Raw genomic sequence first — 13772 nt, forward strand, 5'->3', positions numbered from 1 at the left:
ATTTGAAATAATGCAACGAAAATAGGATATGAAAATTAAAAATGAAACATTGGATAAAGTTTCTATTTGAGCTAATCGATTCTTTTTGTTTATTTTTTTAAAACAAATCTGTAATATACTGCACATAACGAAGAAAAATTTTTTATTGAAATGATTTTTCAATTTGTCCAAAATGATATGAGAATGAAAAACTTAAAAGAAAAATGTAATAACATTTTCATTAATCTGAAATTTTATTAAAAACATTTTTAATGATATCATCATAAGAAAAAATTATAAATGATTGAATTCTTTTGATAATTTTTAATAATTAATTATTGCAAATTTTAAATAAAAACGACATTGTACAAAAATGAATATTAATAATTTGAATATGTAATATTCAATTATTAATATATAATATTAATTAATTTTTAAATATAGTAAAGAATAAAAATATTTGTATGCTAAAAAATGGAATAATTTTTTTAAAATTAAATAATGATTTAATTTATTTGAGATGTTAGAAAAATTAATTTAGTAAATAATGTAAAATATTTTCTAAAAATTGCTCGAATTAATCGAAATTGTAAAGAAAAAAAATAAACATCACGATTTTTTATCTAAACTAAATGAAGATTTAAAATATATTTTTTATAGATGTAAATAATTACAGATAGATATAAATAAATAATATACATGTATAAAATTTCAGAATCAATTCTGCTACTGTAAAATCAAAAATATTCAAATTCAAATTTTTTTACGATAAACATTCTAAAATTTATAGATTTGAAAATTTATATATTTTTCGATTCTTACTTAGTTTTTTTTTTATGCATCAATTAATTTTAATTCGAACTTTGTGCATTTATATAATTTATTTAGATTTAGAAAAGCTCTAAATCTTTATTATAAATTCAAATTAAAAAAATTAAAAAGTATTAATAATTAAAAAATTATTTTTATTTATTTTTTTACAATTCCAATAGCAATTTTTAAAAAATCTTCTAAAAATATATTATAATATTTAATAAATTAATTTTTTTAATATTTCAAAAAATTCAAGTCATTTGGTTTAATTTTAAAGTTATTCAATTTTAATTCAATTTAAAAAATTATTAATGTTTTAAAAAGTGTTTTATTCCTTAGATATTTTTCAGGAAAACAAAATATTCAATGCAATTATAAAATTTTTATTTTATATTTTATTTCAAGTTATAGAATATTCCTCACTTTACTTGTTTATGATCCACAATATATAAACGTATCAAAAAATTTGATTAACAAATTTGCAACGAAAATATATCATAAAATTCACGTGGCTCAATCTTGTAAATAAGATAGTATATTCTTAAAAATGCCGGACAATTACCTCGACATTTCGCAACTTGTATCTCCTGAAACAATCGAGCATTAAAAACAAAAAATTTCGAGCAACTCGGTGATTATGAGCTTTTCACTCTTTCAAAAGATTTTTCATTCTATCTAATCCTCCTTTTCCTCCTACGTGATCCCTTTTCTTTTACGTCGCTTCGAGTCAGTCTCATGTAATTTTTGGCAAAATAAATATTTCACATACTATTTAATAATAATATTTAATATCTTAAATAAAATGATATTTTAAATAAAATGTAAAATTTCGGTAATTCAAATATTTTCATTTTAAAAATTTGAATAACAAATTAAAATATTTTATTCTAATAATCTAACAAAAAAATAAATTTCTAAAAAAATAATTTTAATTTTTCTTAAAATATTGGTCATATATATATTGATCATAATAATACGATGGATTGATATGATTCGATTTATTCTTTGATCTAAAATTTAAGAATTTCTATTGTCGAGATATTAAAAGAAATTAAAGTGTAAATTTTTTTTAAAATATTTTAAAATAGAAAAATTATTTTAGAAAAATTATTCAATCAATTTATCATGATTTTCAGTACATAGTACATAATAAAAAATTATTTGTATTTATAAATGTATTGAATTTGTATCATTATTTCTTAAGCAGTAATATTTAAAATAAATATTACAATTGAAATTAATTTTATTTTTCAAATAAAATATTATTTTCAAATACATATTTATTTTTAAATAATTTTAAAAACATATTACGTCAAAATATTTCATTTACAAAATTCTTCAAAATAAATAGAATTATTTATTTATTATTAAAAATAGTATTTTATGATTTCTTCAAATTTGATACAAATATTTATATTCAAAGATATTATTGATATCATTATAAATATCAATAATATTAATAATATGTTATTGATAATTCGATATATTGATAATATTATATGTTAAAATAATAACAGATAAAAATAATTAAAATTTTTATTTTTTTTTATTCAAAGTTATTATTAGAAATATTATTATATATTTATTATATATTATATATATGATATTATATAATGATTATCTATAAATTAATAATATTTTATCGAATTTTTAATATATTTAAAATATCCTTATATATTAATGACATAAAATACAAATGGCTGAAATAATATAATATAATTTCAATATAATTTCAATTTTATTTATTTTTATTTTCAATATATTATTTTTTTACTTTAATAATAACTTTGAAGATAAAAATATAAAAAATAAAAATAAAAATTCTATTTGTACGCGATATTTTAATGATATAATTAAATTTTAATAATTATATTAAAAACTATCGATAATTTATCGATAATATTTTGATAATCGATAGTTAAAAATAAACTTGATAGGAAATTTAAAGGATGATTTTAGAGATTAAAAGAAATACAAAAATTAATATATTTATTAAAATTCATTAACTTGTTTATCAAGCACATTTAAATAATTTTTTTTTTTTGTATTAAATAAAACGAAATAGAAAGAGGACTATCTGATTTTCATATAATGTAAAGTTAAATTATAACTATAAAATATAATTTGAAAAATAATATTAATATTAAACTTCAAATAATATAATAATACAAACTCCAAGATTTTTATATATCAATTTTTGAGTTTATTTTAATTACTAGTATCATTTTTTAAATTTTCATCTGCTTTAAATACTTTCTAACTTTTTTTATAATGATTTGACAGAAATATTTGTTCAAATATTTAATGCGAATTTTTCTAACCCAATAAAATGATGTCGACAATCGAAACGATAACATTCTTCAACTTCTGTATAAATTGCGATAAATAGCGATAAAATGTATTGAAATATTATTTTAAGTTTTCTTTCTTTCTCTTATCTAAATATTAAAAAAAAATATATTATGCGAAAAAATTTCTTTTTCTTTTTCTTCTTTTCTCATTCTATATATCACATAATTTAGTATTTGACAAAATGTTTTTTATGACACAAAATTAATTATCACGTATTAATATCTTAAAATAAAAATTAATATCTCTATTATGATTGTCGCATTTTATTTAATAAATAATTATATTCTTTGATAGAGAAATTCAAAATTCCGCGAAAATTAATAATAAAAGGTAAAAAGAAGAGAAAACAAAAAGAAAACGAAAGGAGATTAGTATCGCTATTCGTTTTTTATAATATTATAATGTTAAATTGATTTTTTCATCAAATTTTCTTTTTCTTTTTTCATTTCTATTTTTCATTTTTATATCGCTTCTTACAATCGAAAAAAATTCTATAGAAAATTCGAAAGAAATAAAGAGATTAAATGGAGAAGAATTGATATTAATTTAACTGTGACAATCGTTATCGATTGTGCCATTATTGCACTATCCAATGCGACTTTTATTGTTTCTGTTTTTACTATTCAATTGGAAAGTATTATTCGATTTCCCGTGGAAAACGAATAGTTGTGCGTCTTTGTCGATTATTGATTCTCATTTTGTATTTAATCAATATGCGACACGTTAAATATAGAACATTGAAATATATTAGGAAATCAATTATACTCACATATTGTTTTATGATTTGAAACTTGTTAATTTTGTAACCCATATTTTATCAGAATAGAGATATTGAATGATGATTGTTGACACTGGTAATATCTAAAAAAAAATTTACATTTTATAAAGTCTAATCTAATCTGTTTTATTGTCGAAATGATTTGCAAAAAAAGTACAATTTTATTGTCGTGTGACATGTGTACATTTCATTCATTATCAGTAATTTTTATTTTTTCTTTGATAATCTAAAAAAGTTATATTTATTATTTATAATGAATATTATTACTAACATAATTATTACATAAAAATATTTTATAAAAAATATTTAAAAACAATTTTTACTTTATTCTTTTAAAATAATAATAATTTAGATGTATGTAAATCTTAATAATCTAAATAAAATAATTAAATCTAAATAAATAATTAAAAATCTAAATAATGTAGATGTTTATCTTGATGACAATTTTTGGAATATTGATTTTGAAAATTTAGTTTATTAACGATATGCATGAAAACAAATATAATATCCAAAACTTAATCTTAAAAGAAACTTTTATTGTTGCATAAAAGAGGAACAAATCCTTATTAAAGAAAAGTTATTAACAAAAAATGAAAAAAATATTCGAGTTCCAATTAAAATATATTCCAAAAATACTTGAGAATTTCTGTTTATGACAAACGAATGATAATAAAATTATAAATCTATCATTCGTAAACCAATAATTTATCATTAAACACAGCCAATAAAATTATTGATAAAATTTTTCAGAATACATAAATCTTTGATAATATAATTAAAAAAAAAAGGAAAAAAAAGAAAAGAAAAAGAAATAGAAAATTAGAGGATATTATTTCTGCTTTTAAAAAGTTTTTTTTTTTATTTTTATTATTTAATGTTAATTGCTTGTTTGATAAAAAATAATATCGAAAGTTACAATTTATATGGAGAATTAAGAATAATGATATAAATCCAATCAATAATAGAATTATTGATTCAAAATTCATATTATTTTAAGTTAACTAATTAAGTTAAATAATACAAATTATTTCTATATATTAATTGCAAATTAATTATCAATCAAGAAGCCAATCATTAATATAAAATATTTTCTACTAAATATAAAAATATAACGAAGAAAAAAAATTTTTTCTTAAATATCAATATGAATTTCTCAAAATAATTTCATTTTATATTCAATTTATATTGTTATGATTTTCAGCTCTTGTATGATTTAGTAATTTTTGTGTATTAAATAAGTTGTTGCAATTTATACACATTTGATTTTTTAAATTATCTATTAAGATATTCGAGAAAATCGAAGGAAATTTCCGATGGCAGATATTAATTTCAAATAAATACAAAAAATGGTTATAAAATGGCGAAAAATGCATCGAAATTTAAAATACAGATAACAACACTTGTATGAAGAATATGTATTCGAAAGAAAAATTAAATACATGGAAAAATTTTTTCATCTTTCATATTTCTTAGAAAAATTCACTGTACACGTCAATACACGTCAATTGTCAGAATAAAATAAGAAATCTCCATGACATATATATTGCACATATATACATATTTCGAACATATTAAAGTAAGTTTTTCAATATCGAATTGTTATTTATAGGATAATTATACTTTATAATGCCGGATTTAAAATGATTTATTTATTCTCGATTCATATTAAAAAGTGACAATAAAATGAAGGATTTTCTTTATTAAATTCTGATAAGTTAGCTTAAGTATTTTGCTAAAATGAATAAATTTCTTCTTTTGAAAGAAATCATTCTTAATTGAAAATAAAAAATATTCTTTATAGATAAATATCTTAATAGAATCATCTATAATCTTTGATTGCATTATTTGAAACTAGCTCGTAATTCACATACTCGTAAGCCGCTTTCGTAACCATAATCATCGGATTTTAATCTCATTCATAGATCTCTGACCGGTCAGTTTTGAGGGTAACGAGGAGGTTGCGTGTTTACGTGCATGCAAAAGAGAGTATTATCGAAATAGCAATATGTGCGCGAGCAGATAAGTCGGAAATCGTCATTGTCTGGTGCTCACTGATAGCCGAAATTAACTTTGCCATATCCGATTTCCGTGTTTTATCGGTTTTATGGTTATTTTCTAAATTCAGTGCACGATTATAAATCGAGTTAAAAAAATAATGCAAATAATGAAAAAGTAAAGATGATCAGAAGTCGAAATACGAATAAAATAGAAGATGATTTCTCTGGAATATCGAGAAAGAGATATTGATGCAATGGTAAATCTTCATACAATAGTAGATATGTATTTTATTTTATTAGAGAAAATGGAGATTTTTGTGAAAAGAAATACATCATCGATCAAATGTTTGGAATTATTAAGAATATTATTTAGAATTCGAGAAATTAAAAAAAAAACAGATTAAAATTGATATTAATATTATCAATAAAATTCAAATTAACAATAAAAATTAGCACTAAACTCGATGTATATAGACAAAGTGGAAAAGTGATTTTAAACTTTTAGCTGAGAAATTATAAAAAAATGTTGATATTTTCTTTTGATATTAAAATTTTCACCTTTTTATTTCTTTTTTGTTCTTAATAATTCCTAGAAATATTATAATTACAATATTTTACTTACAATTACTTGTGCACACAAAAATATTGATTTTGTATCATATTTATTTTACACAAGATGCAAAGCTATTATACGTACGTTTAGTATTTTTCTCTTTTCTTTTCTAATTATTATAATGTGATATATATATCTAATTATTATATATATCTTATTATATATATTAATTATATATATCTAATTATTATAATGATTATATTATAATATGATTTAGATCTCTTTATTCTTTATTCTATAAAGTTAGCTATTAATTCTTCATGATGTGATTACTCTAATTCTTAGATATAAATATTTTTTTAATTTTATTTTATGTATTATTATTTTATTATATTTTTTATGCTAGCACTAAGTTATTTATTTATAATAATTCTTATTTATTAGATTTTAAATTGAATAAATTTCTTCTCTTCCATTATTAATAAATAAATCTTTAATGATTTATTTTTAACAATACTCAATATTAAAATTAAATTTTATACATGATAAATTGATGATCATGATAAAATGAAATAAAAAATAAAATTATTTTCATAAATTAGATTTTCACCGACAGAATCAAAGTTAGTAAAAATAGTAATTTACAATAGAATTGATATCACAAAGTAAACAATTAAGTTTTAAATAACTTGTTACGAAGGAAATAATATATAATATATAATATATAATATATAATATATAATAATAACTGAGAAATTAACATCCATTTAAGAGATAGAATTTCAAATTCTATTTATTTAATGGTCTTGTTTCTTATAAATATAAGATAGATCACGTAAGATAATAAGCTTTGATAATAATATGTTATTTTATAATAATTTCTAAAAACAATAGAAGAAGAAAAGATTTCTTTAAATAATTTTACATTAATAATAATAATGAACATTAATTGATAATGAATGGACAGATCAAAACAGAAAATAATGAATAATAATATTTACATATATTGGAAAATCATATTTTATATTGTTAATTAATAAAAATTTAAAAGTTTTGTATTTTAATTACAAATTAAAACTTTAAATTCATAATTAATTTATATTAGTAATAATTACTATTATAATTACAGGTTCATTCTAAGTTTTTTAAAATAACAAAATTCCTTATATATAACAATATTCCATTATATATAATGCATTCAAATTATAATATAATAAATAAACATTATATTTTTTAAAGATTATCCGAAATTCATATATTCTTTATAAAATTTTGTAACAACTTTGTAACATTTCTAAGAAATTAGAAAAAAAAAATCTAAAAAGAAAGACACAATAATATTCAAATGTATTTCAATTATGATATATTATCATATTTATTAAAAAATCATCTGAAATTCTTTTTTTCACTTTTTAATATTCTTTAATTCAATTTTTAAATTCTTATCTAATATCTTCTTCTTTTAAAAAAAAAAATAAATAAATAAAAATAAAATCTATAAATTTCAATTATAATATATACATATACATAACTTATTTTTTGCAAAAATCATCTAAAATTCTTATTCTATTCCATATTTTTCATTTTTCTAAAAACATTAGATCCCATAATCTTTTAAACATTTCGGCCTAAGGGATAAAAAAAAAATTTCAAAAAATCTAATTTAAAAAAGTTGATTTAAAAAAATATTCATTTACATTTTCTTTAATTTTTGCAAACATCAAATCATTAAAAATCTATTATTATTATGAATTATTCCTAGAGAAAATAAAATTAATCCGATTAATTATAACGAATCTCGAGGTATGAAACATCTAATCTGTTTGTGATACCTCTCTATTATTACTAATCGAAATTAAGTTTCCAGTAAACAGATCGGATTATGGCAAATGAAACGCTTCTTTGCATGAATCTTGCCGATTAATATTGATCATGAATGTGAATTTTTCAATTTGGACTAATGTGTAAAAATAAATCTTTTAAAAAAATATTCATCGAAAAAATAATTATATGTAATCTATTATATTCTGTATATAGTCAGACTTTCATTAAAATTAAGAATTAATATACTTATTAATTTTACTTAGAATATAATTAAATTTTCTTATATTTAAATTCATCATCATATAAATAAAATTAATATCAGAATAAAAATGTATAACATTTATTTATGTTGTTCACTATAAAATATGTAAAACATTTTTATATAATATATATTTATATAAAAATCTACAGTTTATTTATAACTTCTAATAATTGAAATAATTAAAATCTTGATTGATGGAAATTTCAATTAATCAAGAATAATTACATTTTTATTAAGAACGTAATATTTTTAATAGAAATAAGAAATTTTTATGTTGTAAATGACAATAATTAAAAATAATTTTAATTTCAGTATCTCAATATATATATAGCAATAATATTCAATTTTTAATCACGATATTCATTTGTCGTTTGTCAATAAATAGAATGGAATGGAAAAATTATATTTTTCTCCATCAATATTTGAAATTACTCAGACTACGATGAAAAATTATTTGATGAATTGTAAGACATCGTTTCGTATTCGATATCACATTAAGCAATCGAAGATCGAAGTCTTGGTAACTAGATTACTATTTCAAAGACGACTGACGTTGCTAGGCGATGATGAAAGCTATGCAACTATAAGGGATTTAATATTTTTATCCATGATTTTATGACCAGACACCAATCAACGTTCTTAGAAAACGTCAGAATAAGAAACAGCAAATAAAAACTTTTTCTTCTTTCTTATTTAAAATAATTTCCTTCCGTGAAAATTTCATTCATATTAAAGATAATTACACAAAAAAAACAAAAAAAAAATTCTGTTTAAAATGCATTACAAAATTTAGTTGAATTACAAAGTTACAATGTTGATAGCTATCACAGAATTGATTTTAAAGATAATTTCAGTGAAATCTTGCGAATGAATTATAAAAACTGGATGGGTTGTAATTTATTTTTGAGAAAGATAAGTTTCTTTTACAAAAAAGATATATTATGCTGATTACATAGCTCTTTGATTATATATGTTCAATTTTTCTTTTTAAAGAAAAACTTTAAAGGAACTTAAATGATAAAAATTTATTCTACTTTTTTGCTTATTTTCATATGTATATATTTAATTACTATTGATAATATATTTGTATGTAATCGAAAATAATCAATTTTAGTTTTAGTTGGAAATTTTTCGAACTTATTTTATTTGAAAATAAAACATCGAATTTTATTCTTAAAAAATTTTATTTTTATTTTTTTCGACTTATTTTTTCGTGTAAAATTACTATAGAATTATTAAAATATATTCTATATTGACAAATGTAAATGTCTTAGATGATATAATTATCTACAAATATATTTCTACGAACAACTGATTCCAATATGTATTCTAGAGATAGAGATTTCATAGAGATTTCTTCAGATTAGATGCTTGATATCAGAAATTTACTTATTCAGAATGAAAATCTTATTCTACTCTATCCTAATATGATTAAATTAAAATATAACATGTAGTTTCTTGATCATCTTGAATATTAAAGTTTTTAAAATGCTAAACAATATTATTTATATGATTAATTACATTATTTAGATTTCCTAAAATAAATAATAGGATATAGATATTATTAATACTCAATTGCTTTATCTAATTTATTAATTTAATTAAAAATACATATATTTTTACAAATTTCATAAAAAATTATTATTTTAAAAGATGTGTTTTAAAAGATAATAGAAATAATAAAATTTAGAATATAACAGAAAATATAACAAAAATAGAATATAAGAAAAATTAATCCAGGAAAGGAAATATTACATTAATTATTTATTTAATTAACAACAATCAACAATAAAATAATGTTTTTTTATTGTTATTTTCTCGAAAAAATAAAATTTTTGTCAGAAATGATATTAATTATAAACTTTATATCAATCTATTTGATTTTTGTCTATAAATTTTGTGATAATGTTGTTATTGATAATGTTTTTTTTAAATTTCACAAAAATTAAGATGATATCAGAAATTAATCCAGAAACAAATATTAATTGAATTATCTTAATCGAAAATCAATTTTATAATTACAATTATTAACAACTTATTGTTAATAATCAATAAATATATGATATATAATTTTTCGAAATAATTATAAATTTTTTTGATAAAATAAAATTTTTTTTAATTTCTTTTTAGTCATTAAGATTCTTGAAAAAACAATCACTACTATTATAGAATTACTATGGAATGAAAAAATAAAAATTATATGATTATTTCTTAATAATGAAAACACTTGCTATCAATTTTCCAGATTATGTGTAAAAGATTCTTGCAAATTCTTGCAAATTAATTTTTGAAAAGAATTTTGAAGTTTTAATTTTATATTTTTTTAAATGCTTTCAAATATATATATTTTACTAATTTTTATTTTTATTATCAAGTATAAAATATTTTTTTTCATATTTTATACAAGGATAAATCAAAAAATAAATTAAAAGTATTTCAATGAAATTTGATGCCTAAATACTTTTGATTAAATGATATTACTTTTGATTAATGATTAAATACTTAACATTATATACTATACTTAATATTAAATATAATAATCTGATATTTTATATTTTCAATTTATATTTTCAATTTTTCAATCATTTTTCATTTTTTATCAATTATAAAACATGTCATTGGAAATAATATCCAAATTGAAAATCAGGGTAATTTGCTTTTTTTAGAAAAAATTCAAGTGAAGATGGCAACACATTCCATGTAATCCAGACTTTTGTAAAAATGTATTTTTTCATTTTAGGATTATAGAAAAAGATTTCTTAAAACTCTAATGAATGAATTCAAAGCGATACAAAAATGATTATCGTAATTTAGACAATAATTTTACAATACAATAGAAAAACTGATATCGCGGTATAATAAATGATTAAAACATAAAAAATTATAAAAGAAAAGCTTTGTATATTGCATATATTCTATTTAGATTTTTTTTAAAAAAACAAATCATAATTTAATATAAATATTATTTTTATCTAACGAATGCGACATTATCATTTATCATTTTCACAATTGATAAAAAAATGAATAATGATTGCTAAATCAAAAATATCAATATAAATATGAGAACAGAAGTATTAAATAATATTATCACTAATCTTTAATACAAAATATTTTTAATACAAAAAGTTTTAGTTCTGTAAATACAATTTACTTTTTATTAGACATTTGTATTATATATAAATTTATTGATATTTTAACTGTTATTGAACATTAGTGCTTTGAAAATAATTTGCTATTAACTTTATTTAGGAATCGCATGAATATAGATATATTGTTTAATATATATTGTTGATGTATTGTATTGTATTGTATTGTATTGTATTGATTATATTGTTTAATATAAAAATACATTTTTTACATAAAAATTTTAACAATTTTCATTATTCACTGTATAATTAGTTAAGCAAATATACTTAAATTAAAATAATTTTACTATAAAATGAAAAAACAAATATTTGTACATTTGACAATTATGCAATTTCATATATATGTATATATATTTAGCAATTTTGACATGACATTCAATATGATAAAAATACAATTATCACATCAGAGGTGACATATGTCCGATAAGAATAATATGAATATGTAAAATGATAATATAAACATGTAAAATTTATTATTATATTTTATATCATATTATAAATAATTATTATATAGATTAATATAAAATATATAAAAAAATTGTAATTTTACTATTTTTATTATTAACAAAACAAAAATTATATTACTATAAATTATTAAAAAATATTTTTTAAATCAATGAAAATAATTTCTAAATAGTAATTTATTACACTACAAAGAATTTATTAATCAAATTTAGACATTAATTTCAATTATTAGGGTTTTATTAGAAAATAAAATAATTACAAGTAATTAAAAAATTTCTTCTACATTTTATATTACTCTACTATTTATTCTTCGAATGAACATTATTAATATTAATATTTATTTTCATATTTATTTTATATCAATAATAATCGTTATATATTATTACATATACATGTATATTTTTTTATTTGTATTTCCAATTATATTATAATTTCATTTCGCAAAATTCGGATACAATACTTTGTAACGAGTAATTCAATAATTGAAACAGTGTTATTGCCAATCAATTGCATCAAATTATCTTAATTAATACGATTGTCCAGAAGTAGCTTATAATCTTCAATTAAATAATATGATAAAGTGTAATGGCAATTATATAGAAATCCTTTTGAGTTGAAAGAAATTGATAGAATTATAGTCAGCTTAACAATAAAGTAAATAGAAATTTATTGAATTTTTATCGATGGTATTTCATCAAAGTCACGTAGCACTATAAGTCGAATTTATTCTGGAAACATGTCTAATATAATTAAAAATAAAAAAAAATCTTATTATTAAAATTTTACTTGACAAATCAATCGAATTATTAAAATCACTTTACTTTCATATGTATTCAAAATTCTCATATATTATAAGATGATGTAATGAAACTTATCTTCTTGAAAAATATTTTAAATAAAAATTAATAATTAAAGAAAATTTTTTGAAATAATTGTTTAATGTAAAACTAGTCATTGTATAATCATATCCACTTTTCTGTAAAGTAGCTTAGCAGATTCGAAGTTAATATATATATATACATAGTTACTTATTTTTATTATATTGAATAGATAGCTAAGATATCTATAATATAAAAAATTTATAATATAAAATTAAGCAAATTCACGAAAGTGCAATTACATAAAATTTTTTTTAGATATTATATTCGAAATAGTGATCATCAACATTAATAAAGTGTTATATTGTATAAAAAGATTGTATAAAAAGTTGTATATAAAAAGATAGATATAACTATATAATAATCATTTTTTTTATAATATTTAAAAATAATTGTTTTTAATTAATAATTCTTAAATTATTCAATTCTCAATAAATCACTTAAATTCTCATTAAATCAATCAGATAATTGCTATTTTTAGACATATGATTATTCATCTATTAAAGTTTAAAATTAATTTGTAAATTAATTTTTTTAATATTATAATTGTGAATTTTTAAATATTTATTATAATTTTTAAATATTCTATTTTTTATAATAATTTTTTTTTCATTTACTTCATAATTATATATTATATAATTTTATAAAATTTGAAACAATAAAATTATTTATAACAATTTATATTTTTCTTTACATTAAAAACTTTCTTTACTTAAATGTGTCTA

General features: G+C 18.0%; 1 protein-coding gene across 1 annotated transcript in view; it reads right to left on the reverse strand.

The window, feature by feature from the left end:
- The window catches only part of LOC102680400 (glutathione S-transferase-like), a 32022-nt gene that overhangs the window by 8908 nt on the left and 9342 nt on the right, over positions 1-13772 (reverse strand). The gene's annotated exons all lie outside the window — the stretch shown is intronic.

The sequence above is a fragment of the Apis dorsata genome, unplaced genomic scaffold, assembly GCF_000469605.1.
Source record: "Apis dorsata unplaced genomic scaffold, Apis dorsata 1.3 scaffold_427, whole genome shotgun sequence".
Classification (NCBI taxonomy): Eukaryota; Metazoa; Arthropoda; class Insecta; order Hymenoptera; family Apidae; genus Apis; species Apis dorsata.